At 41.3% G+C, this 27,643-nt stretch overlaps 1 protein-coding gene across 6 annotated transcripts in view; it reads right to left on the bottom strand.

Annotated features, from left to right (window-relative positions):
* Nucleotides 1–27,643, bottom strand: part of CSGALNACT1 (chondroitin sulfate N-acetylgalactosaminyltransferase 1) — a 364,064-nt gene that overhangs the window by 201,009 nt on the left and 135,412 nt on the right. For 4 of the 6 annotated variants that reach the window (XM_035270112.3, XM_054243779.2, XM_008979204.4 and 1 more), the window contains exon 2: nt 5,153–5,247. The gene's annotated coding sequence lies outside the window, so the exon portion shown is untranslated. Of the gene's footprint in view, nt 1–5,152; nt 5,248–5,562; nt 6,136–27,643 lie in introns of those variants that run through there. The other 2 variants (XM_008979203.5, XM_017963723.4) reach the window with 1 other exon arrangement.

Genomic DNA, 27,643 nt, shown 5'->3' with positions numbered 1-27,643 from the left:
ATTTACCATCTTAACCTTTTTTTTTTTTTTTTTTTTTTGAGACAGAGTTTCACTCTCATCACCCAGGCTGGGTAATTGGGTAATGCAATGGGAGTGCAAAGGCACAATCTTGGCTCACCGCAACCTCCGCCTCCTGGGTTCAGGCAATTCTCCTGCCTCAGCCTCCCGAGTAGCTGGGATTACAGGCACGCGCCACCACGCCCAGCTAATTTTTTGCATTTTTAGTAGAGACGGGGTTTCACCATGTTGACCAGGATGGTCTCGATCTCTTGACCTCGTGATCCACTGGCCTCGGCCTCCCAAAGTGCTGGGATTACAGGCTTGAGCCACCGCACCCGGCCCCATCTTAACCATTTTTAAGTATACAGTCCAGTAGCAGTAAATACGGTTTTCTAGTGCTAAATTCATTCACTGCTGTGCAACCAACTCCAAATCTTTTTCATCCTGCAAAACTGTAACTCTGTACCCATTAAACAAGTGCCCATTCTTGCCTGCCACAGCCCCTATCATCTCTCATTCTTTGCCTCTGCGAATGTGACTGCTCTAGTTAGGGACCACATATTAATGGAATCACACAGTATTCGTCATTTTGTGACTGGCTAATTTCACATAGCATAATGTCTCAAACTGCATCCATATTTTAGAATGTGTCAGAATTTCCCTCCTTTTTAAGGCTGAAGAATATTCCATTACGTGGATATACATACTGCATTTTGTTTATCCATTCATCTGTTAATGGATATTGGGGCTGCCTCTACCTTGTTTCACTTACTTTTTCTTTTTGTTGTTGAGAGGAGGTCTCATCTCACTGTCACCCAGGCTGAAGTACAGTGGTATGATCATAGCTCACTGCAGCCTCAGCCTCCTGGGCTCAAGCAGTCCTCCCACCTTCACTCCCAAGTAGCTGGGACTACAGGCATAAGCCACAACACCTGGCTACTTTTATTTCTTTATTTTTGTAGAGATGGGGGTCTTCTAACTATGTTGCCCAGGCTGATCTTGAACTGCTGAGCTCAAGTGATCCTCCCACCTCAGCCTCCCAAAGTATTCGGATTACAGATATGAGCCGGAGCACTCAGCCTTCACTTATCTTTAAACAATTAATTTAACTAAGCAGGCACAGTCCTGGAGTCTGATCCCTTGCCTCCAAGGCAGCAAAGAAAATACAAACGTTCGAAAGAAGAAAGTAGGGGAAAGGTTGGTACACCATCAAGTGTGCAGCAAATGGTAACATTGCTAGATTCTGATGAGGGTTTTCAGACACCAGCAACCTCTTCAAGCCTTTGTGAATATGAATAGGAACATACATAAACTAGATGCTAAAAATGCAGGGACCATACCTACTTTGAGGGCCATCATGACCAAAGGACAAACATCTAACCCATAAATAATTGTAAGCAATAGGGAAAATAAGGCAATAGAGAGGCACACAATGGCCCAGCCCCATCCTAGACAGGAGCTCAGCAAAGGTTCCCCCTTTGCACACCTCCCAAGCTGAGTCTCAAGAAGGAGCAAGAGTCTGGAGGGTCAAGAGGAAGGGGAAGGCACTGCACATAGGGGACAGCAGAATAAGACAGAGGAGAGAAGGTGAAGCACAGGCTTGGAGGTAGAACCCAACTCAATGAAAAGGGAATCCCAATAAGCAGAGCTCAAAACAGAAAGGGAAAGGCAAGCAACAAGACCTGATTAATGATCAATCAACAGGAAGAAACAAAAAGCCTGCCGAAAGGCATGCATTGTGGATACCCATTCCTGTGCCACGGTGAGCCTCCTGGAGTAGCCTTGTCTGCGGAAAACCAGTGTTGGCCCAAGCCGTGAAAGCTGACACTGATCAAAATTTATAGACTTCACGGCACTCCTCATTCCATTCATGAAAACATTTTAAAAGACTAAAACACATCCCCAAAAAGGCCACTTCATAAAATCCAAACTTACTGATTCAAATAGGAGCAACTTCCCAAGTTACTATAGTTTTACATTATCATTTACTTATAACATCTGCTTCCTTCCAAAATGAATGCATCAGCTACTATTTTACGTTATTTGCTACTCATGCTTCACAGACTAATGGAACTGCAAAGGGCCTGTAAGATTATGTGTCTACAGAGTTTTTACCCCCAGATGCTCCAGGAGGAGCTGCAACACCAAAATGGGAAAGGAAAGGTCTGTGCCCTGCTCAGGGGTGACTTCAGGAGACCACTGTGTGAACAGTCATGACAATGCAATGACACCTGCCAGCCAAGAAGAATGTGCATAGTGCTAGAGGAGTCAGTGGAACCATCTTCAGGTAGACGACATCCTTTATTCACTTTTCTATTCATTCACTCACTCATTCATTCTCTTATTTGGTGTCTTGAATGACTCAGGCACTGGTTCTCAGGCTAGAGTTGTTCATACAGGAACACTTCATCATAGGAATTTCACTGACGTGAGGTTTGAAGCTCCCTGGTTAGCAATGAGAAGAAAGTATACTAGGTAGAAAGAGGGAGGAGAACAACACAGCTTCAAGGAGTGGCAGCTGGGGAGTGAGCAGGAGAAGGGTCAGAGGTGGGAGACAGGAACAGGTGGAGCCAGGAGCACAGATCAGGGGAGGAGGAGCATGGAAAGCCAGCGGCGACTTCTTTTCCTTGATAGGAGGAAAGGAATAAGGATGTGGAAATGTGCTTGCATTTCAAGGTAGGGAGAGGCAGCAAATACATCAAAGGGCAGTGACAAGATAGAGTCAGTGAGCAGTGACAAGATACAAGGTGGCCATAAAAATGGCGAGCAAAGGCCAGGTGTGGTGTCTCACACCTATAATCCCAGCAGTCTGGGAGGCCGAGGCAGGTGGATCACTTGAGGTCAGGAGTTCAAGACCAGCCTAGCTAATATGGTGAAACCCCGTGTCTACTGAAAATACAAAAATTAGCCAGGTGTGGTGGTGCACATCTGTAATCCCAGCTACTCAGGGAGCTGAGGCAGGAGAATCGCTTGAACCCAGGAGGTAGAGGTTGCAGTGAGCCAAGATTGTGCCACTGCACTCCAGCCTGGGCAACAGAGCAAGAATCCATCTCAAAAAAAAACAAATAAATGTTGAGCAGCAACTGACCAAGAAGGAACCATGGTGGAACAAGCTCTATGAAGGACGTGTTTAACACACAAAGCTATCCCTATTGCAAAACTTACGGCCTAATGTTACTAAATTTCTGAATGAAACACTTAACTCCCCTTGCGGGATCCGATGATCACCAAGCATGCACTGGTATGGGGTAGGTCTATCTTCCCACAGATAAAGGAAACAACTCTGACTCTTTTCTCAATGTGCACGTTGGTTTCTTGCAAGCCTGGTGAAGTTCCGCTGCTGAAGGATGTTCAAGCCAAGAGTCTATAAAAGTAAGTAGCAGTTCTAGGAAAACAAAGGCTTTCCCAAGCTAGGCCCTAGTAGGGCCTCTCAGCAATTTGGCAACATCCCTGACCTCTGTACTACGATTCAGCAGCATTGTGACCACTGCATAATCCAACCTATACCGGGCAGCCCTGCTCATCTGCTCCCCAAGTGTTCCCTGTCCTCCTACTTTGGTAGCTTAACTTTAGAGCAGAAATATCCTACAACTTTGCATTTGCACAAGTAGATCTTAATCAACGTTGGACTACTACTCTCTTCCCACCCCCACCCCCACCCCCCGAGGCAGAGTCTCACTCTTCTTGCCCAAGCTGGAGCGCAGTGGCACTATCCACCTGCCTCGGCCTCCCAGATGCTGGGATTAAAGTTGTGAGCTACCACACCTGGCCTACTTCCCTCTTCTGTAAAGTTTACTTTAACTGTGTTCTGGTATTATCTCAAGGTCTTAATAATTATGGTCTATGTGGTGTTGTAATGACATTTTACATCATCCAAGTCATTCTCAAAAACATTAAACATCACAAGGCCCAAGATTAGGACAGTTCCATATGCCCTTCAAGTTGGCCCTGAATCACTTAAGCCTCTTAACCATTTGACTTTCTACTTAGAAAAGGATTTGGGAGGAATTCTCCTTCAGTTATTTTTGTTTGTATTATTAACTTTCGGCCAAGGTTTTTTTTTTTATTTTTTCTACCCTTAGTAACTGAAATATAGTCCTTTATAAAACTCTACACACACCTTAAGTACAGGGAAGTTCATTATTATAAAATCAGATCATCATCAACTACTTCGGCTTTCATTATTTTATCTTAATAGTGTAATAAATTTTTTTTTTTTAAAAAAAAAAGCAAAACCGTCAAACAAACCTCTAGAGACATTTGTTAAATGAAGAAGGAAGGTGAAGAGTGCTTTCTGAAGATATGTGTCTGCAGAGTGCAGCTTACCTATTTTCATTTTTATGTCTATTGAATCAGTTCTAGAGAAAAAAAAAGACTCTCGTCTGCTACAGATAGGAACCATATACACAGCTTCCTGTTTCATACCATTGCATGTCAACATTAATGACATTTTTGCCATACTTGTTTCATTTTATATATTTAAGTCTTGTCAGATGTAATAAAATATCTTATTGCATAGAAACTCAAAATTACTGGTTACAAGAGCACAACTAAAACATTCCAAAGATTTACATTTGTCCACAGACTCAAACCAAGCTTGCCATCCATAAGGGTACTATTCTCAAAGAGTTCTAGACAGTGTCCCTCTAAGACATTGTAAGTCAGAAAAAAGGTTCATTCTTCAATTTCCTAAACCATGGTATTTAAGTAATTTATTTTGTAGCGAAGTCAAAATTAGAGTAACTACTTGATGATAGGGTATTTTAGAAAGCTCAATATCCTGCCCCAATTTCCAATGGGAGAACAAACGTTCCTATGTAAGTGAATTCTTTTCAAAAGATGTAACTCTTCCAGCTCTCTGATTGGTTTAAGTCACTGGCCACTCTGAGAAGAGATATATGCTTAGAAAGTTGGAAAAGTTAGAAACAGATGTAACTGTTACAGCCTTTAAGAAGTGAATGAAAAGGATTTAATGGAGCCAAGTAATTGTATGATTTTGGAAAAACTATCAGTGTCTTGAAGTAATAAGTTGTTATTAAGCAAATTATTGAAAGTAAAATGAAATTCAACACATTTCAGACATAACCAGAATACTGAATGCAAAGTAAGTATACCATGCAAAGGTTTGTCTCGAGTGAAAACAATCACTTACCTGGGGGTTTAAGAAGGGAAGACTAGGAGGTGGCTACATCATTCCTCCTCTGGGTCAAAGTTACCTTGGCTTCTCTCCTTGAAATAGGAAGATACCTAAAATAAAACAAAATTTAAAAAACGTAAGGCAACCCTTGTAAATTTCCATGTCTTAAATTCATGTGATATTACAAAATGGGAAAATTATAAATCACCTAGTATATAAAACACAATTCATCTGAAAGTATTACCCCAAAAAGCAGGATGGTATTTGTTTTCTATTTCAATGAATAAAATGCAGACGGTTAAAAAAAAAAAAAAAAAAAGACTTTAAATAGTGATAACCAAGTGAAAATGATAACCATGTCTAAAGGTATGTAAAAATCAAGCTGAACATTTTCACGTGAAAAAGAGCAAATCAAAAAAGCTGACCTCACAAGAAGGAAATGTGCCCGATTGCCAGCCAGCTGCGTCCTAGCTCTCAGCTCTGCTTCCAACCCTCTGACAGCCCCGAAGTCACACTGAGGTTTCCAGGTTGGGGTCAGGAGGGAAAGTGCTGCCCCCCTCTGCAAAGACTGCGTTCAGCGCTGCTACTTAAAAAAAAAAAAAAAAAAAATGGTTCCATGAAATGAAACATTAAAAATTAGAAAAATCCTCCTCTTTTCCCCAGGGAAGGAAAGTGCACACCCTGGGAGAGGATGGGAGGAGGGAGGACCGCCAGCCTTCCCAAGGCACCTCAGGGGCCGCCTCTGTGCAGCGCCACTGGTGAGGATCGAGTGCATCTGCCCAGGGCACCCCTGCCGCGCCTGGAGCCTCCCGCTCCCCGGGGAGAACGGTGGGCGCGTCCCAGGGAGCACAACACCCGCGGAGAGGGCGTGCGCGAGTCCCACCGGATGCCCCGTTCCCCTGGGGTGCGTGAAAATCCCGGACCTGCCCTGCCCTGCCCCTGCCTTGGAGGGCGCAACAACGGGCCCCAGCGCATTCCTGTCTTTTGGGAATACCACTGGAGGAAATGAACGTGTCAACTAGATAAAAGCAGAATGGGAAAGAGGTGTGAGCAAAATACTCTGGAATGAAAGGCAAGGAGAAAATACTCTATAAAGGGATTAAGCCCTTCCTGTTAAATTCATGTCAATAATGTTATCTTCAATTATCCAAGGCACAGTCCTTCTTCCTGAATTGTCATGATTTTTATCGCATCTGTCTTGATAATTCAAGTGATGGCAAATATACATCTACACATATATTTGCTATTATATATAACTACCTATACAAATATACATTTGCTATTACTGTGTGTGTACACACACACACACACACACACACACACACACACTATTGCTCCCATTTCACATGCAGGAATTAAAAAAAATAAAATAGGAAAAACAGGTCCAGAAAGCTCCAAAGGCCAACTGGTAAGTCTCACGTCTACAGACAGCTGGTCCCCACCTTCTCCATGGGGATGGCCTCCAAATGCCATGTCAGGTTTTCTCTGACTCACTGACATGAACAAGGTCCGCAGAAGTGTGAGGTGCATCACTATAGAAGTTTAGAGTCCATTTTGTACCCACCCACCCTCACCCCAGTTCATTATGGGTTTAGTGTTGGAGTGGGCTGCCAACCGCCCGGGGGCCCCCTCTCTCCACCCCAACTAGGTGCCTCTACCGCGGTGCCTGCGCCGCTCTCACCACCCACTTCCGCCTCTGCGTGGCCAATTAATCTATGTCTAAACCGAATTGCAGTTGGCAGCAAGGCCACAGTGCCTAAGTGGAATAATCACTTGGACCCGAATCTGAGTTGTTTTCCGTCCCAGACAACAAATAATGTTACTTCAGCGCCTGCAGGCCAAGAGTTGAAATGAGCTTATAATTTGGCTTCCAATCCATCTCACTTTGATTCTCAACCTGTGTTTTAGCTTGCAGGGGCAGTTCTGGAGGCTCAATCACTGCCATGGTCTTTATGGATATCCTTTATGAATACTCTTTGCCATCTAAGTATAAAGGGGGGAATCTACGTAATCCAAAACCACACTTGTTTTAATAATGAAAATAAATAGACTGTCAGCTGGTACCTCCACATAATCATGAATAATCTAATTTGTACTTTTCACTCCAGCAACTTGAAGAACTGTTCACAGTTTTCTCATCTACATACAGTGACCCACATACATCCAGCCCTGGAGAGCCTGGTACCAGCAATCCCAAACTGCAGGTTGAGAGCCATGGCATGGTCTGGCTCCTCCCTCTTTTTCTAGTGGGGGAACTCATTAAAAGCCTGCTCTTCAGCTCTGGGAAGTACATGTCTCCTTAGCCATTCCAAGCATGATATTCCTCCAGAGAAAAATCATCTGAAGCTAGTAATTGAAATAGAAAAAGACTAGAAGGTGAACCCACCACAAGATCCCCTTGGTGATCAGGTGGAAGTGGAATAGCATCCTGAAAAATTCAAGAAGGTGACCGCAGGTATGCTATCAGCTAACAAGAAGTGGGTGTGTTCAACTGGACAGACAGCTTTATGGGAAGAGAAGAGAAGGAACATCAACAGCATATCTACAATGCGTCCATACACCCTGCAAGCTATGTTACACAAGAACTCATTCAAACCACAATGCTATGGACATGTGCATTACTATTTCCACTCTGGAGATGCAGAAATGAAGCTCAAAGGTGTTAAGTCACCTGCTGGGCTCATACATGGTAAAGTCAGGATTTTTCTAACTCACAAAATCAAACTCTAAATAGGATAGCAAGCCTTTGCTCTGTTGACTTTGCAACATGCCTTTACCTGCAAGACAGCCTTCACATATTATTCTTTAAAAGTGAGTATGGGGCTTACAGAACACAGCTGCATGGAAGTGGTAGCTAGGTAGATGTGCTGCCAGCAACCTAAGGATGCCACGTTGGCTTTAGGAACACAGGCCACCCTGATCCCCTGCCGTTCCTTCATAAGAAAACACAGTGACAAAAACGCACCCTTCCTATCAAAGAAAAAGTATGTGTGAAAAGTAAAAACTAAATCCAGGAAAAAACTGCAGGTAGAGCAGATATAAAACCTTGCTCTGTCCAATTCAGAAAGTTACAATGACATCCCTCTGACTAAATTTTCACATCAGCCTGGCCAACATGGTGAAACCCTGTCTCTACTAAAAATACAAAAATGAGTCAGGTATCGTGGTGGGCACCTGTAGTCCCAGCTATTTAGGAGGGCTGAGACATGAGAATGACTTGAATCCGGGAGGTGGAGGTTGCAGCGAGCAGAGATCGTGCCACTGCACTCCATTCTGGGGGATACAGTGAGACTCTGTCTCCAAAAAATAAATAGATTAAATAAATTATTGTGTCCAGGTCTCAGTCTCCTCCCCTGTCCTCCAATGCCCAGTGTGTTCTCCATAGCTTGGCACAGAGAGTGAGGATTTCAAGTGAGTGTTATAGAAGAGCTCATGTGTCAGTTACAAGTAAGAAGTGAGCAAGAGGAGGCAGGATGTACGTGAGGGTGGCTGAGAAACCATCTATGGAAAAATCACACTTGGTTCTGGAAGATTTTCACTTGAGATTCTAAAGATTGGGGAGTCCATCCCACCCCACCCCAACAAAAAGAGTTTGGCAGACATTCATTAGCAGTCTTCTATAAATAAATCTGCTTTCAATCATCTTAAAAGAAGTTTACCAAAAATCGTCTACTGAAAAGAACAATTAAAATAGTGAAAATGAGTACACTGAGATCAATAACGTTTTTGTTGCTTTTTTTTTTTTTTTTTTGAAACAGTCTCACTCTGTCACCAGGCTGGAGTGCAATGGCACCATCTTAGCTGACTGCAACCTCCACCTCCCGGGTTCAGGCGATTCTCTTGCCTCAGCCTCCCCACAAGCTGGGACTACAGGCATGTGCCACCACACCCAGCCAAGTTTTGTATTTTCAGTAGAGACGGGGTTTCACCATGTTGGCCAGGAGAGTCAATCTCTTGACCTCATGGATCCTCCCGCCTTGGCATCTCAAAGTGCTGGGATTACAGGTGTGAGCCACCATGCCCGGTTGACATCAATAATATTTTAACCATCTAGGAACTCATTCCATTTAATGTACAATTAATAAGTGAAAGTTCTCCGCATTTTCATGTCCAAAGAGCTTCAAAACTTAATAGATCCAATGGTGTGAAAATATCCGTCAAGCTGCACTAAGTTCCAAGGCTTACTCACCTCCATCTATTTAAAACCTTGAATCTTTAGACCCTCCAAATCATGTCTGTGTTAGACATGCCGATTCCTAAAATGTGAAAAATAAAAAGGGAAGACTAAAAACCCTCTTCTCCATCAGCATGCCAAAAATAGCAAATGAAAAACACCAAGAGATGAGATGTGTGTCTGCCAACGAAAGTGTCCCAGTGAGATCCTCTTTATGCATATGTGGATAATTTTATATGTATACAAAATTCATATATATTTAAATCTTGATGGAAACTTCATTTGTTTAAATCAGTGAAGTCCTTTATGTTATGGCACTGGAGGACAGGGCAGAGAGAGGGTCAGGAACTGTGCAGGCAACTTCTAAAATGATCATCTTTCTCTAGAATACGTCTCAGAAAAGAAAGCGCTCTTAGATGTTACACACTATAAATTGGGTGTTACTATACAGTACCCTTAACCACATTCCTTCCACATTAAATCATTTTATTGCAAATAGTATTTTAGAACACAACCGATGTTAAAAGTCATGAGTTCTTCCCCCAAAAGATTACTCTTCTGTTATTTTGTCAAATGAAAAACAGGATCTTTGTGTCCTGGTCTTGAGACTACAGGATGCAGACTCAATGGAAAGATATCTATTTTTAATTCCTTTTTTATTTGAATTCTTTCACTGAAGTGGGTCACACTGATTTTCTTCAATTTCTTATTCCAACCAATGGGATAATCTCAGACAATAAAATTATGCTACTAAATTATCTAAAGTCTCTTTTAAAAGGTGTGAGTTAGCTGGGTGTGGTGGCTCACACCTGTAATTCCAGCACTTTGGGAGGCCAAGGCAGGCGGACCATGAGGTCAGGCAGCCTGGCCGACATGGTGAAACCTTTTCTCTACTAAAAATACAAATATTAGTTGGGTAGGGTGGTGGGTGCCTATAATCCCAGCTGCTTGGGAGGCCAAGGCAGGAGAATTGCTTCAAATTGGAAGGTGGAAGTTGCAGTGAGCCGAGATTGTGCAACTGCACTCCAGCCTTGGTGAAAGAGAGCAACTCCATCTTAAAAAAAAAATAGTATGAGTCTATTATTGCCTTAAAGAATATCATATAACATTTTCCTTATACTTTAAAGATTTATATTTACCAAATGCCTCCAAAACTCACCAGTGGGGACCCTGTGTGCTCTGGAGTTGAACTATTTTTACATTGTCAACATGAGAACCAGAAACATAATCGAGAGTGAAGTGACTCCCATCACATGCTAACTGGAGATATAAATGATAAGCTATTATAGTATTAAAAAAGGACTGACCAATTTAGACTGGAGAGGATCCACATTATAACTAGTCTCTTGAAAAGAAAGTAAATTGCTTCTGTTTGTCATTGGTGGTGAGACCAGTAACACAATCTTTCTCCTCAATCAGTGAAGATACAGACGGCTGATGCACCTCCATAAAAGACAGCTATTTTCCAGCACACAGTCTGCAGTGCCACAGTTACACTCAACATGCAATTGTTCATTTTATTAGACACCCTCTTCCAATAAATCCTTCCGGGCTAGCTCTGCCCTTATTAGATACTGCAGCTGCTCAGCTGATGCTAGATGCCATCACAGAGCCTAATGAGGCCTGAACAGTGTTTCAGGGAGATCAGCTGCACTTAATCCTGTCCAAAACACAAAATTTGGCTTTTCATCTTAAACCAGTTACTGTGAGATGTTAGGCAAGTTCTTAACTCCTATGAGACTCCTTTTCCCAATCTGCAAAATGAAAGTGTTGGACTAAATCAGTGATTCTCGGTGAGGGAGGATGATCTTTATCTGTTGTCTTCCCACCCCTAGCTGAGAATCCTTGGGTGTGAGAAGATATGTTACAGATGGTAACAAGCTACACCAATAAATGATGAAAATGCAGACAGCACTGAGACTTAGATGTTAAGACTAGGGAAGAGAAGCTGAAAAAGAGAAACTCTTCTAACACTTAAAGTTTTAGACTTCCAGAGTATAAAGATTTCAGCAGACTAATTGATAAAGAGTAGTTAGACAATCAAAGAGAACAATCATGGTTAATTCATTAGCCAAATGTCACCTCTCACTGTGGACTTTTCATCACATAGGTGGCTGAGTTAGCAGACACAACCCTCTATTCAGAAAAGTAGACTCACCCCCAAAGGCAATACAATGGATCACAAAGAAGATCTCATCTAGGATGCATGGTCCCAGGCAACAGGGACACCTATACATGGCAGCCCAAAGAGGACAAATTATACATCCCAACACCTTTTTTTCTTTGAGATGGAGTTTTGCTTTTGTTGCCCAGGCTGGAGTACAATGGAGCAATCTCAGCTCGCCACAACCTCCACCTCCTGGGTTCAAGTGATTCTCCTACCTTAGCCTCTCAGGTAGCTGGGATTACAGGTATTCGCCACCACACCCAGCTAATTTTTTGTACTTTTAGTAGAGAAAAGGTTTCTCTGTGTTGGTCACGCTGGTCTCAAACTCCTAACCTCAGGTGATCCGCCCGCCTCGGCCTCCTAAAGTGCTGGGATTACAGGCGTGAGCCACCGCACGTGGCCAATATTCCAACACCTTATACACCAACACACCTACTCCAACAACAATGGAAGTAGCGATATGGGGAGAGCACAGGTGTGTGGTTCAGAAATGCCAAGTTCAGTCCCAGTTCTGCCATAAAATAATTGTGTGACCTTGAGCAAGTCACCTGCAAAATCAAAGTATGGAACAGATCATCTTCAAGTTACCTTCCAGTAGAGAAACTGCACCTACTTTTTATTATTCTAATAAAAATCTATGTGCCACTAGAATCCTTGTAGCATCTTTAAGGTTAGTACATGTATCTCCATTACTGGCTCACTTTTTAAATTACCGAATTCCCAGCCTTTTGGGCAAAGACAACAGTTAGGACAACTGCCCAGAACACAAGTTTGAGATGCAGCATGAGTAAAGTTTGTTTTCTCTGGCTTCTTTACAATTCCCTCTGGCTGAATTCTACCCTGTACTCTGCCAAGTCTCTGTATTCCTGGCAATGAGGCTTGATCTATAGTATTCACAGGGCTGGTGACACTGTGATAGATGAAGAAATTAAATCTTTTACCAAACTTGAACAGGCACTTTGAATGGCAATTTTTATCTTCTTCCTTCCCAGATGCAGGAATGTCAACAGTTGAGAGATACTATGATGAAGATAGAAAGTCATTGCAAACATGGACTTGCCTCCCAAATGGTCTCTCATTATCTTTCAAATGTATTACTTTTGCTGTATCAATTTCTGAGTTTATTTCGTGTTACGCTCCAACTGCAAGGGAATTGAGAACATACTGTCCACATTTTCCAAAAAAAGACTCTAATGTTAACAGAATAAATCTATCGCCATGAAAATGAAAACTTCGTGTAAATATTGACATAATTAAATTTATTCAATGAATCCATTGGGTTACTCGGATGGAAGAACACTTTTTTTTATATTGAGATTGAGGAAGGCAAGACACAATTTTAACCTCAAGATTCAAATAAATAGTAATACTGCTTGTAGATGTCATTTAAAAAGATTTATGCATACAGAATGTAAACAGATGTTGCCCTCAGGGACCCTACAATTGCTGTGTATTATTTGCTATGCATACTAGATAATGAAATTTAAAAATATAAACGGGAAACACAGATATGTTTCCTCAATAAATATTTTTAAATCGTTACAATGTGTTTTCATTCCACACCATAGCCAGGTAAGCAAGACAGGGGTAAACAGTGAACAAAGCAAACATTATTGGAATACTCAGCAATACAAAGGAATGAACTATCGGTGCACCTATCAGCATGGATTATAATTATGCCACGGCAGAGAAACCAAACAAATGCCATACATACTGTATGATTCCATTTATATACAATTCTGGCAAATCGGTGTTCACCTGGGAACGGGGGATGAGAGAGGCAAGGAGGAACCCTCAGGAGGGTCAGATTACTGAGGGGCACATGAAAACTGGGGAGGTATATATTCATTATCTCAATTTTGGTTATGGTTTCAAATGTGTATACACATGTCAAAACAAATCAAGTTGCCTAATTTAAATATGGGAGCTTGTTGTGTATCAATTACACCTTAATAAAGCTATACAGTAGGGGATAATATCCAAATGACACGGAAGGGACGTGCTGAGAGGGGAAGAGTGTGGTTCCTTAGATACGGAAGAAGGGAAGGGAAGTGCTGGGTAGAGGAAGGTGTGGTCCCTGGCTAGGGCTTCACCCCCATGGAGCTGGGTAAGGACAGGCATTAGGAAGTGCCTGCCCAAATGTTGTATTTCCCAAGACCAACCTGGCCTGCCACAACCCATTCTGTGCCTATAAAAAATAAAAACAACCCAAGACCCTAGCAAGGTAGAGACACAGGCAGCTGGACATGTGGAAGAGCACATCAGCAGAGAAACACAGAGGTGCTTGATGCTGAGAGGAACACACTGACAGGTGCCACCAGGTCACAGACCGACAGAAGCAGGAGGAGGCACAGTTTGGCTGGGGAAGTCAGAGGAGAGCCCAGGCCACTGAGTGGCCCAACTTCTGGGGAAAGCCTTCCCACTCCATCCCCTTCCGACTTCCCCAAGCTACTTCCCCTCAGTGAAACCTTGCACTCATCATTCTCCAAGCCCACGTGTGATCCAATTTTTCTGGTGAATCAAGGCAAGAAACTGGGGCACGGAAAGCCCTCTGTCCTTGTGACATGGTAGAGGGTCTAAATGAGTGCACATAGTAGCACATACCCACTGGGGCTTCAGGAGCTGTCAGGGTCCACCCCAAGACACTGCCATGGGGCCGGGGCCCCACAGCCTGCCTGTCTGTATGCTCCCCTAGAGGTTTGAGCAGCAGGGCACTGAAACAGCAAGCCACTCCCCGTCACATGCCCACCCTGTGAAGGGGACAAGTGAACCTTTCCCGTTTCTTAAAAACAAGGCATAGTTAAAATGGTAATTAAGTCAGCTGTTGTATAAAAAGCTACAGAAAATATAAGCTATCCTAGACACAGAGAAGACTACCAGAGGCAGATTTCTGATGTGGCGGGGAGTTCAGGAGGTTGTATGATACTGACAAAGTTATTCTGAGCACTGAAAGACTGTGTCTAGTTAACATTCATCTCCTCAAAAATATACAGTTCTCATTTCCATAAGATTTGTTTAAGGCAGCTGGGATTAGAGGCATGGACCACCACACCCGGTTTAAGATTTTTGACAGAAAGAGTTATAACTACCTTCATGGTAGTAAAACTAGCTAGCTAGCATTTATTGAGCACTTGCTGTAAAGCAGGTCCCAATCTAATAAATTATCCTATTTAATTCTCGCCTGAGAACCTGACAGATGCTTATAATCCTAACTCCCCACTTTACAGATAAAGATACCAACATTCGGGGACATTAAATAACTCACTTAGTATCACCCACCACTCCAGAGATGGGTCTGGGATACAAACCCAGGTGGTACGAATACAGAGTCGAGCTCTTGAAATTTAACTTCTTGCCTTCTTCATAAACAGGATCTGTATGCTGTACACGTCATGGTTTGCTGACTTGTACCTCTGATGACTTAAAGAGACTCTTTGTTCATTGCATAGCTACATTTCTAAGCATGAATGCTGATCTTTTGTGGTAGCAGTAGAAAAGGTCAGTAGTAAACCGATGACAGAAGGTAAGGGGAATTACAGTAGAAAACAAATATGGCCGGAAACCAACAGAATTGGCTTTGGCCATGTCCTGGCTGATGACTGTAAACGTGAGCAAGCCATGTCTCCTCCTGGGTCTGTTTCCTTTCCGGTAAAATTAAGGATTTGAACTAATTTATTAATTCTAAGACTCCTTCCAGCTTTGTGATTCTGCTGGTCCTCTTTTGAGGAGCACTTCCTGCATTTTACAACTTGGATTAAAAATGCTCCATGAGACTGGCATGGTGGCTCATGCCTATAATCCCAGCACGTTGGGAGACTAAGGCAGGTGGATCACTTGAGGCCAGGAGCTGGAAACCAGCCTGGGTAACATGGCGAAACCCTGCCTCTACTAAAAATAGAGAAGTTAGCTGGGCATGATGGTACTTGCCTATAATTCCAGCTACTCAGGTGCCTGAGGCAGGAGAATCACTTGAACCTGGGAGGTGGAAGTTGCAGTGAGCTGAGACCACAACACCGCACTCCAGTCTGGGCAACAGAGTGAGTCCATGTCTCACCAAAAAAAAAAAAAAAGTTGAAAAAAAAATTCTCCATGAATGCAATACATTTCTCATGCACAACTTTCTTCATTCCCTGAATCACCCAGACACCTCCCCATTCTCCCCCTATCTAGCAAGATTCTTTCTTCACTATTTCCGGAAGGTCCTGTTAACAAGGATCACCCACAAAGGCCCAAGAAAAAGGAGGAGGGTCCTGCAACCAGCGACTTCCCTGTCCTGCTGGGCATTCTAATCTTTTTTACTTGATAAGCATGGAAAAGTTAATCTGGGCTTTCAAGGAGTGAAAAGGAGGCAGCCCCCACCCAGAAGCTCATTCCATTTTCCTTGTGTAGCTTCTGACATCTGAGATGATCAAACGTCCTTGTAAGTGGTGGCTGAAGTTGCCACATTCTGTTTACTTCTATTCCTTTTGGTTCTTTAAAGTGGCTATTTTCTCTTTGCACTAAAACCACATCATCTTCTCTTTTTAAACAGATAGATTTTGTGACCCTTTGGGGAGACATAAAAATGGGAGAGCAACTAAATAAGGCAGTTGTAAACCATTTCGGAATCTATAAAACCTTCTCCTTTATCACAAAAGAAAAGAGGAAAAGCAGCTGGAAAAATAAAGCGCAGCTGACAGGGAACTTGATATCTTTGAGAACAACTTCTCTCATGAATTTTCATCTCCATATTTTGGGGTTTTCACTGCACTGAAAATTCTTTCCGGAAAAACACTTCTCATGTGTGATAACTACTTTCACAATGCACTGGTGAGACAAAACTCTTCAAAACTGCAAAGCATGTAACGTCTATTTTTCTCTAATTCTACCTACATGTCACCTTTATATTTTTATTCTATATTTTACCTACTCTATTTTCATAAACACCCTATTATATCTCAGAACATAATTTGTTATTTAATACTTTGTTTTTGAGTCATTTAACTATTTTATAAAAAACAAAAATTAAAATATAGATCATCCCTTTCCTACATAACACCAGAGATTTACAAAATTTACTTCTAAGCTTTATCATTGCACAGACAGGTTTTATGTGGTTGCATTCACCTTGCACACACTATTCTAATTTCTGCTTGACATCTCCGTATATCTCCTAAGTCCATTTATCTGTCATTTTGAATGATGCAATGTTCCACTGTTTTGCTAAAACAGTTCAATTAACCATCTTTCAGTTAGCTGTTTCCACACATTATTATAACCCAGTCAACCATTTTTAAGCAAATAAATTGTTCGCTCCTATTTGAGCTCTTTCCTTAGGCTATAATCTGAAAAGTGGGATTAACACATTCGAGACCATAATCAGCCCCTGTGACTTTTATTATAAATCACTTTTATTATAAGTGACTCTCCAAAAGAGATATTAGCAATTTGCAATGTCACTAGCCTTTTCCTCAAGTCTCTTTAATGCTGAGATTTCTGGGCTGTACTTATTTTCGGGTGCTTTTATTTGGGGAGACCACTTGTTTATCAGTGTCCAGTGATTGAGGACCCCTGAGTTAGGGAAGTCCCAGATGTCAATTAATGCATTAATTATTTTTGATAGGTGAGATTTAGGAAAAAAATGAGATTCCACGATCAAGTGACTCTGGAAAATGCTGTCCTAAAGGTAACAATTTCATCACTGTGGAAGATCTCAGACTTTAATCTACTACAAGAATGATGCAGAGTCTTTTAGTTCTTGGAAATCTGTCACATTTGTGTAATAGTCTTACTGCCCCCTTTTAAAAATGTGTATTGATCACCTATTATATGCCAAGTGCTTTATATGCCTCATAACTCATTCAATACTCCTGACTGCCTCACAGTCAATATTACAAATATTGCTTTTACTGAAAAACAAAAAACTGAGACTCAAAAGGCTAAATAATGTGTGCAAAATTCCAAGGCTAGTATGGCTTGTCAGGATTCAGACTCACTTGTCTACTTTTTGTGGATTTGCCATTATACCATCCTGCCTCCTTATACAATGTTCCAACATCTTGTCAGCCAGTTTCTGTTCTTCTCCTTTTGTGGGGGTTGGAGGGATGCTCGGTTTTCTAGTTTTCCTATTTACTGACTTATGAATACACAGGTGAGTAAAGTACAATCATTTTTTTTTTTTTTTTTTTTGAGACGGAGTTTCGCTCTTGTTACCCAGGCTGGAGTGCAATGGCGCGATCTCGGCTCATGGCAACCTCCGCCTCCTGGGTTCAGACAATTCTCCTGCCTCAGCCTCCCGAGTAGCCGGGATTACAGGCACGTGCCACCATGCCCAGCTAATTTTTTGTATTTTAGTAGAGACGGGGTTTCGCCATGTTGACCAGGTTGGTCTCGATCTCTCGACCTCGTGAACCACCCGCCTCGGCCTCCCAAAGTGCTGGGATTACAGGCGTGAGCCACCGCGCCCGGCCTAAGTACAATCATCTTAATGATACAGCTCAATGAGTTTATACCTATTAGGCCCTTCTATAACCATCACATAGATCAAGATACAAATTTTTTTTTCAATCAGGTTAGGATCTTTTCTTTTTCAACATTGATTGGTTTTGTGCTTCTCATTCTATATAGGGCCTAGTATGGAAATTATTCAAATAGGTGTTTAATAAACTCTGATCACAGAGGGTTCAAACTAGAAGTGACATCATAGTATATGTGTTCCAACCTCTTCAATTTCAGATGTGGAAAGTGACTTAAGACACAATAAATTCAGAAAATTTCTGCTCCAGAGTGCTGCCCTTGCTGGCCACTAGCTGGTTCCTTCCACACCTTGTACTGCAGACACAGGGAGGGGTAACAAAGAAGGCAGAATGTGTAACAGAGAAAGAAGGCCAGCTGACATGTTTTTCATTTTTATTTTAAACAAGTTTTGAAGTAACCAAAAGGTAAAACTAGTGAAGAAATGCTCACACTGTTTTCAATGTAAAACACTATTTTTCAACATAAAAATATCAACACTCTTTGGGAGGCCAACTGGGCACTTAAGGTTAGGAGTTCAAGACCAGCCTGGCCAACATGATGAAACCCCATCTCTCCTAAAAATACCAAAATTAGCCAGATATGGTTGCATGAACTGGTAATCCCAGCTACCCGGAGGTTGCGGCAGGAGAACTGCTTGAACCCAGGAGGCTTGGAGTGAGCCGACATTGTGCCACTGTACTCCAGCCTGGGAGACAAAGTGAGACTCCATCTCAAAAAAATAAATTTTAAAAATCAACACTTTCCAACCAAATGAACTTGCTCTTCAAAGTAGTCTTTTTGGGAGGACAGACACTTATCCCAAGAATACCCTGTTGCTCGTGACTTCTTTTGAACCCTCTCTTTGAGATTAACTTCAGAGCTACTTTGGGTCAAACCAATTTTATTTCTAAAAACTACAAAATTAGCACCAACAGAATAGACACCATATGTGTGTCTTCCAAATCATAAGAAAACAAAAATATAATCCATATAACAAAAGCAATTGAAAACTGCAAGAAACATTTAAAGTAGAAAAATTTTTTAACTTGACAACAGATTAGACCTATGAAATATGAACGTGAATAGGTTAAGCATCCCTAACAAAGACAAAGATTCTCAACATCGAATTATATGCTGTCTACAACACAGACCTAAAACCAAGCAACTCAGAAATCACAAACAAAAGGAGGGGCAAAATGCATCCAGAAAATGCAAATGAGAAGAAAGGATGAATAACATTTATATCGAACAGTCCAGAATATGAATCAAAAGAACATTTAACAGGACAAAGAACATGTAAAAAATGTCAACCTAATAAAACTTTCATTGGTATGAAGCAGTTTTAATTTATCAAACTGGCATTTTAATTGCCACCCTTTTATCATCGAAGGTACAGCCAAATGGGCATATCCATATCATCAACTCCCAAGACAATAGGAAAATGGCCAAGACAGTGTGAATACACATGACAGAGTTAAATGCAACCCTTAAAAAATGTTTTAAAATACATATAATGACATGGCTATGTTGTCATCATACAATACTAGGCAAAAGAGGCAACACACAAGACATACATAGTAGGACCTCAATTTATCTTAAATAAAATATGCTTATGAGATAATTTTAAAACTGAAAAAAATAATACTCTGGTTATATTAGGGAAGATCTTTCATTACTTCTTTATGCCACTTGCTACTATTTTTAAAAAAGAGAGAGCCCTAAGTCCAAGATAAATGAAAAGATGGCATTAGAATATGCAGCTTCCTCAAATTAAGGCATCCAGACATTCAGACCCAGACAAATGCCATCCCCAGGCACTGATGAGGGGTCATAAAAAAAAAAATTAGATCAGAATCCTGACCCTCCTGTCACCTTCAGGCTCCAAAACCCCATGATTTTTATCATTTTCTTCCAAGGGCTGGCTAATACATGATACAGTTTGGACATATGTGTCCCCAAATCTCATAGTGAAATGTAACCCCCAGTGTTGAAAGTGGGGCCTCCTGGAAGGTAACTGGATCATGGGGGCAGATTTCCTATGAATGATTTAGGACCAACCCCTTGGTGCTGTCCTTGCAATATCTGGTGTGTCGAAGTGTGTATGGCACCTCCCCTCACTCTCAGTCTCTTGCTTCTGCTCTCACCATGTAATTTATCTGCTCCTGTCTCACCTTTCACCGTAAGTAAAAGCTCCCTGAGGCCTCCCCAAATACTGAGCAGATGCCAGTGCCATACACATACACCCTGCAGAACTGTGAGCCAATTAAGCCAGCAGTCCTCAACCTTTTTGGCAGCAGGGACTGGTTTTGTGGAAGACACTTTTTCCATGGGGTGAGGCAGGGTTGGGGGGATGGCTTGGGAATTATTCAAGCTCATTTACTTATTGTTCACTTCATTTCCATTATTATTTCATTGTAATATGTAAGGAAATAATTATACAACTTACCATAATGTTGAATCAGTGGGAGCCCTGAGCTTGTTTTCCTGTAACTAGACAGTCTCATTTGGGGTTGGGGAGAGACAGTGACATCAGGCATTAGATTCTCATAAGGAGCATGCAACCTAGATCCCTCGTATGTGCATTTCACAACAGGGTTCATGCTATGAGAATCTAATGTTGTCACTGATCTGAGAGCAGGCGGAGCTCAGGCGGTGATGCAAGTGATGGGGAGTGGCTGTATATACAGATGAAGTTTCTCTCACTTGCCCGCTGTTCACCACCCATGGGGCCCGCTTCCTAGCAGGCCATGGATGAGTACTGGTCTGTGGCCCAGTGGCGAGGACTCCTGAATTAAACCCCTTTTCTTTAAAAAGAAATACCTAGTCTCAGGCATTCCTTTATAGCAATTCAATAACAGCCTAACACAATGTTTAACCAGAATATACACTATTTGTTCTTTCTGCTTTCCAAACATATATTACTTTCATAAGCAGAGTAAATTAATAAACAAAATACAGTTCAATTACCCATTTTCTTCATAAATCTGTCCTACAGAAATACAGATTTGCTAACGTTAGAAAAAAGAATGTGCCAAGTGCTCTAGGATAATTCTGAACAAGAAGCTCCAAAAATATTTTAAGCGAAGGCAGACTCATGGGAGTAGCTTCCCAAAGTATCTTCATTGAATTACTTTGCATTCATTTTGATTTATATATTTTGACATCTTAGGATATCTTAAAATCGTGCCAATTTATGTTAACATGTCACTTATTTAATATCTTCAAGGAAGAATAGACCGGCTTTTAAAAAAGGAACTTAATAAAAATCATTATATTCCTATCTGCTTTTTTATTTTTTATAGATAAATTCTCTGTCACCCAAGCTGGAGAGCAGTGGTGTTATCATACTTCGCTGCAGTCTCAAACTCCTGGGCTCAAGCAATCCTCCCACTTCATCCCCCAAGTAGCTAGGACTACAGGCCCTTGCCACCACTTCTAGCTTATTTACTTTTTTTTTTTTTTTCTTTTTAAAAAGATGGGGTCTTACTACACTTTTCAGACTGGTCTCAAAGTCCTGGCCTCCAGTGATCTCACTACATTGTCCAGGCTGGCCTCAGAGTTCTGGCCTCAAGTGACCCTTCTGCATCAGCCCCTCAAAAGCATTGTGATCACAGGCAATATTACTTCAACTGGCTATGGTTGCATGCTTAAAATGAGATTTCTACTCACTATTATTGCCAAGAAATTATTGGATTCCAGGTTGCTCAGGAAGTTCTATGTCTCTGCAAACTACATGCCCTACAAATTACAACACAGTGGACCACGTACTGTAACTGTAGGGCTGGCATGCATAAACATAAGAAAACATTAGCAATTGGCTGGGTGCAGTGGCTCACACCTATAATACCAGAACTCTGGGAGGCCGAGGCAGGTGAATCGTGTTGAGGTCAGGAGTTCGAGACCAACCTGGCCAACATGGTGAAACCCTAACTCTACTAAAAATATAAAAAGAAGCTGTGCGTGGTAGTGGCCACCTGTAATCCCATCTACTCACAAGACTAAGGCAGGAGAATCACTTGAATCTGGAAGGGAGAGGTTGTAGTGAGCTGAGATCATGCCACTGCACTCCAGCCTGGGTGACAGAGCAAGACTCCATCTCAAAAAGAAAAGAAAACTTTAGCAATCATGGCATCCAGCTTCTCATTCTCCTGTAAACCACAGTCCAGAGCGGGTGACATGACTCAGCCCAAACCCTGGGCTAGCACTTTTTCCAGGCACAGCTGCATGACTAAGTGCCTTCTAAATTTCTCCTTCCTGCTGGATTTACATAATGTAATTCTCACCATCATCCATTTTCTTCCACACTGAATTCTTTACCTCTAAAAGAAAGGAGAAAAATTTAATGGGATGGAGGGCAGGTGACTGAACAGGCAAATGTCTCATGCCCCATTCCTCCAGCATAAATGCACTGTGTGCCTCAGAACTGTCAGGCTCTATGATGGGGCTATAGACCCTGCCCTCCTAGAGAACTCACGGATTATTTCCCCCAGCTGTAATTCAGAAGACTATGAGCTATGAAAAGGTGAGTGCAGGGTGCTACAGGAGCAGAGGGAAGAAGCATCTGTCTTACAGAGAAACAGATTTGCCAATGTTAGAAAAAAGAATGTGCCAAGTACTCTAGGACAATTCTGAATAAGAACAAGTCTAATTCAGATTAGACTACTTGCACTCAAATCTCCATCATGAAGGACAGGTAGGAGTACAGGCGAGGTAAGAAATGGGAGACAGGAAAAGAGCATTCTAGACAGGGTCAGTGGTGGGGCAGAGGTGGGGGGGGGGCTTGAAAAAAACAGATATGAGAAAGCATGGCAGAGTTTGGAACCTGCAAGGATCTCAACACGGCTGGAATATCAGATGCTTATGGGAATGTGGAAGGCAGCGAGTCTACAGAGAAGGCTGGAAACCTCTGCTAAGGGATGGAGCCATGTCCTAAGTGCAATGGAGTCGCTAAAGGAATTTAAGTGAGACATTTGGAATGGTCATACTGGGGACATAGTATTAAATGTTCATTCTGAGCTCATAGTGTGGTTGGGCTGGACAGGTGAAGACTGGAGGTGTGGAAACAAGCAGAAGGTTCCAGAAGTTACCCAACAAAGAAGGACTGGTGCCAGACTAGGGGCAAGCTCAAGAGACATTCTAGGCATGGAATCAGGGGCAGTTCCTAACATAGGGTCAGGAAGAGGGAGAACTGTTTCCAAAATTTAACTTTCTCCTTTTTCAAAAAATATTTTTGAACTGTTGACCACATTCATGTCACAATAACAAAATGGCCCTGTCCTCAGACTTTGAATTCCAAATACTGAATAAACATTGATAACAAAAAGGAAGGCAGAGGCCAATGAGGTTACTTGAGAGACAAGAAGAACATCATGCTTGTTGACAAGCGGCAGTATAATGCAGTGGTTATAGTGCCAGATGAACTTGGGCTTAAATCCCAGTCTGGTCACTTGAGACCTTGGGCAAATTATCCCTTTAAATTCTAGTTCTCTAATTGCTACAATGAAGAGAATAATGGGACCTATCTGAAGAGGTTAACCAGGAATATTCTGTAAGAGAAAGCAGGCTGGGTGCAGTGGCTCACACCTGTAATCTCAACACTTTGGAAGGCCAAAGCAGGCCAACTGCTTATGGCCAGGAGTCTGAAACCAGCCTGGCCAACATGGGGAAACCCCAACTCTACTAAAAATACAAAAATTAGCCAGGAGTTGCAGTACGTGCCTGTAATCCCAGCTACTCGGGAGGCTGAGAAACGAGAATTGCTTGAACCTGAGAGGCAGAGGGTGCGGTGAGCCAAGATTGCACCACTGCACTTCAGCCTGGGCAACAGGGGAAGACTGTGTCCAAAAAAAAAAAAAAAAAAGAAAAGAAAAGAAAAGTGCAAAATACAGTGTCTTACCCACAACGAGTACGCATTCAATCACTGTGATCATTCAGTACAGAGGATTTCTAAGGGCTGGAAAATAATTTTATTTTTGGAGAAAGGGTCTTGCTCTGTGGCCCAGGCTGGAGTGCAGTGGCATGATCATAGCTCACTATACCGTACATCTCCCAGGCTCAAGCGAGCCTCCCACCTCAGCCACCTGAGGAGCTGGGACTATAGCATAATCACCAGGCCTGGCTGATTATTTTCTTATTTTGTTGAGATTGGGGTCTCACTATATTGCCCAGGCACGTCTTTAACTCCTGACCTCAAGCAGTCCTCCCACCTTGGCCTCCCAAAGTGCTGATGTTATAGGCATCAGCCACCATGACCATCCCCTTATATACATGTTAAAATATTAGCGTTTATTTTTAAGATATCCTGAATTATGGGTAGTGGGTGAGTAAGAACGTTAACACTCTGGCAGGTAGCCATGGACGGAAAGTTATCATCAGACGCTCCTTCTCAGGTCCAACCAGGAGCATCAGATGGAACATGGATTCCTCAGGTGGGGGCTGTGAGATACACTCATACCCCAAATCTTCTGGAACACTGGGAAGCAAAAGCTTAAAAGGTGATGTTACAGTAACAGAAAAGTCTTTTAGGCAAAAGGAAGAGAATCATCTATTTTGCATTCTGAATAAACAGAAGCTTAAGGTGGTAAAACTGTTGTGAAAAGACTGAGGCCTTGGTCATTTTTACAGAAATGAAAAGTGAACAACTAGTCTGAGTTCTAGGAAAACCCTAACAAGAAAATGAAAACTAGAAGTAAAGAAGTACTTGCTATATTTAACTTGGTGACATCTGCTTAAGTTTTCTCCTAGGATTCTTAAGAAAGTCAGTCAATACAATGACAAAACTTTTACCTGCAGTTTTGAAGAAGTGAGATCAATCAGTGTGTGCTGGCAAATGTTTAACAACCAGCTTGATGAGGAAAACAAAAGCTTGCGTATCTCAAATTTTGTACGTAAGCTTATTTTAAATTTTACTGACCTAGGAATGTGTCACATATCCTAAATTCCATATAACCAATTAATTTTTATAAAATTATTGTACCTATAGAAACCCTATGTTTGCATATGATGAACAAGTATACTTCCAACTTGAGTACTTGTTGGTATTTTCTTCTGATAATATATTATTAGGAATAATGGCCAGGCACAGTGGCTCATAACTGTAATCCAAACAGTTTGGGAGGCCGAGGTAGGAGGATCATTTCAGGTCACGAGTTCAAGACCAGCCTGGGCAACATGGCAAGACCCAGTCTCTACAAAAATTTTTTTAAAAAATTAGCCAGGTATGGTGGCAGGCACCTGCAGCCCTAGCTACTCAGGAGGGTAAGGCAGGAGGATATCCTGAGCCCATGAGGTTGAGGCTGCAATAAGCCATGATCACACCACAGCACTCCAGCCTGACCAACAGAGCAAGACTCTGTCTCTAAAAAATAAAAAGAAAAGAGTAAAACACCACACCATTCACTCATCAGTGGCAAGAGTGATTCCTTTGGTAAGTCTGATAATTGTTTCTGAATATGAGAATATTTTCCATAATTTTTGTGCTATTCATGATATAATGCTACAGACAACAAATACTATTAGGTTTAATCTTAAATTTTCTTCATCTTTTTCTTAAGTCTACCCAACAAGCAGCAGCTCAAGTCCTGATATGTAGTCAATACTCCCATAAAGTAAATAGTCCACTGTGGTCAATTTCAGGCTGCAGCACAACCGCTGGTTAACACAGAGTTTGGAAGAAACGTACAGTCTAACACGATTATATAGTATTTTTATAATATAGGTATGATCCACTTCATTGTTCCACATTTACACAACTTCTCGATTCCTTCCTGCAGGTCATCATTAACATCTGTCCATATTTGTTGAACTGGAGTAAACATGGTGGTGGTTTTATTGTTCAGGGATCCTAAATATCCATGTCTTAATGCTGAGATGTTTGTAATTCCAAGGACTATCTTTATTAAACTTGGCTACAATTCTATGTAATGACTTCACTTAGTAGTGTACTTGACCCAGCTCATACTGGTTAATGAGAGACAATTATTAAATTTTCCCAAATTTTACAAGCCAGTTGTTCAATGTAACCATCATTTAAAAGAAATCATATAAACTTATAATTAAATCGTATTTCAAAACAGATTAAACATTCAAGATTCATCACTTCCCATTCCCATTTACTGCATTTTACTATTACCAAAAGTTATTCAGGGTAGTAGCATATAAATTTGAAAGGGGTATAAATGGAGTTAAAGTATTCTAAGGCCCTTGCATTGTCCAGGAAGTGGTAGACATACCAGTATATATGAGCTTTTAATAAGTCAAAGATAAATGCACACTCTCTAAGGTAACCACTAAAAGAATGTAAAATAATGTGCAATTAAAAAGCTAATAAAGAAGAGGTGGGGAAAATTTAAGAGTAATATTTAATTGAAAATAAGGCAAAAAGGAGAGGAAAATAAGAAATGGGTGAGAAAAGCAGAACAAATATTAATATGGAAGACTGAAAGCTAAACCTGTAATTCCATTAAAGGCCAACAGATACTCCAATTACAAGACAAAAATTGGCACACTAGATAAAATAAAATGAAACTATGTTGCTTAGAGGACATGTTGATAGGTACAGCAAGCCGCCATGGCACATATATACCTATGTAACCAACCTGCATGTTCTGCATATGTATCCCAGAACTTAAAGCACAATAAATAAAAACACATCACACACAGTGGGGGAGGTGGTTGGTGGAGGGCTAGGGGAGGGGTAGCAGGGGGTGGGGGTATTGGGGAGGGATAACATTAGGAGAAATACCTAATGTAGATGGTGAGGGGATGGATGCAGCAAACCACCACCATGCATGCGTATACCTATGTAACAAACCTGCACAAACTGCACATGTACCCCAGAACTTAGTCTAATAAAAAAATAAACAAACAAATATTATAAATAGGCATACCTTCAACATAAGGATACAGAATGTTTGACAGTAAAAGGATAAAAATGATAAGCAAATACTAACCAAAAGAAAGCTGGGAGAGCTTAATCAAAGTAGACTTTAAGGTAAGAGTAATTATCGTAGATTGATACAGCAATTCTAAATCTGTATGCATCTAATAACATGTTCTTGAGATATATAAAGAAAAAAGTGAACAAATTAAAGGGAGAAATAATCATAATTAATCATTCTTAATCATAGATATTTTAATCCACCTTTCTCTGGGGCTCAGAGTAAATGGGAAAAATTATTTGTGAAGATATGGATGTTTTGAACAAAATGTTTCTATCATTTAACTTTTAACCTCTCCATAGCCTGAAATTGAGAAGTGAATCTTAGAAACAGCATAAAAATGTCCTGTCACGTTTTAAAATTGAACAATACTAATAACACTCTTGAATACTATATCCAACGACTGTAGGATGTGAATTATTTCAAGAGTAAATAGAATGTTTACAACAATTAACTATATGCTGGTCCAGAAAGCAGCACTCAACAAACCTCCAAGAGTTAAAATTATATAGAGTGGGTTCACAGACCTCAGTAAAATTCAGCCACAAATCAATAACAAAGATCACTGGAAAATCCCCAGGTGTTTACATATTAACCAATAAACTTTCCAAATAATTCATGAATCAAAAACTACTTAGGTCCTATTCATAAAAATATAAATCCTTCCAAAGGGGAAATCTCTAAACCAGAATGAGCTTTTTATCCATTCATTGAAAGTGGTGAAATATATG

The sequence above is a fragment of the Callithrix jacchus genome, chromosome 13, assembly GCF_049354715.1.
Source record: "Callithrix jacchus isolate 240 chromosome 13, calJac240_pri, whole genome shotgun sequence".
NCBI lineage: Eukaryota > Metazoa > Chordata > Mammalia > Primates > Cebidae > Callithrix > Callithrix jacchus.
The sequence above is the reverse complement of the archived record's forward strand: the minus strand, read 5'-3'. Positions and strand labels throughout refer to the sequence as shown.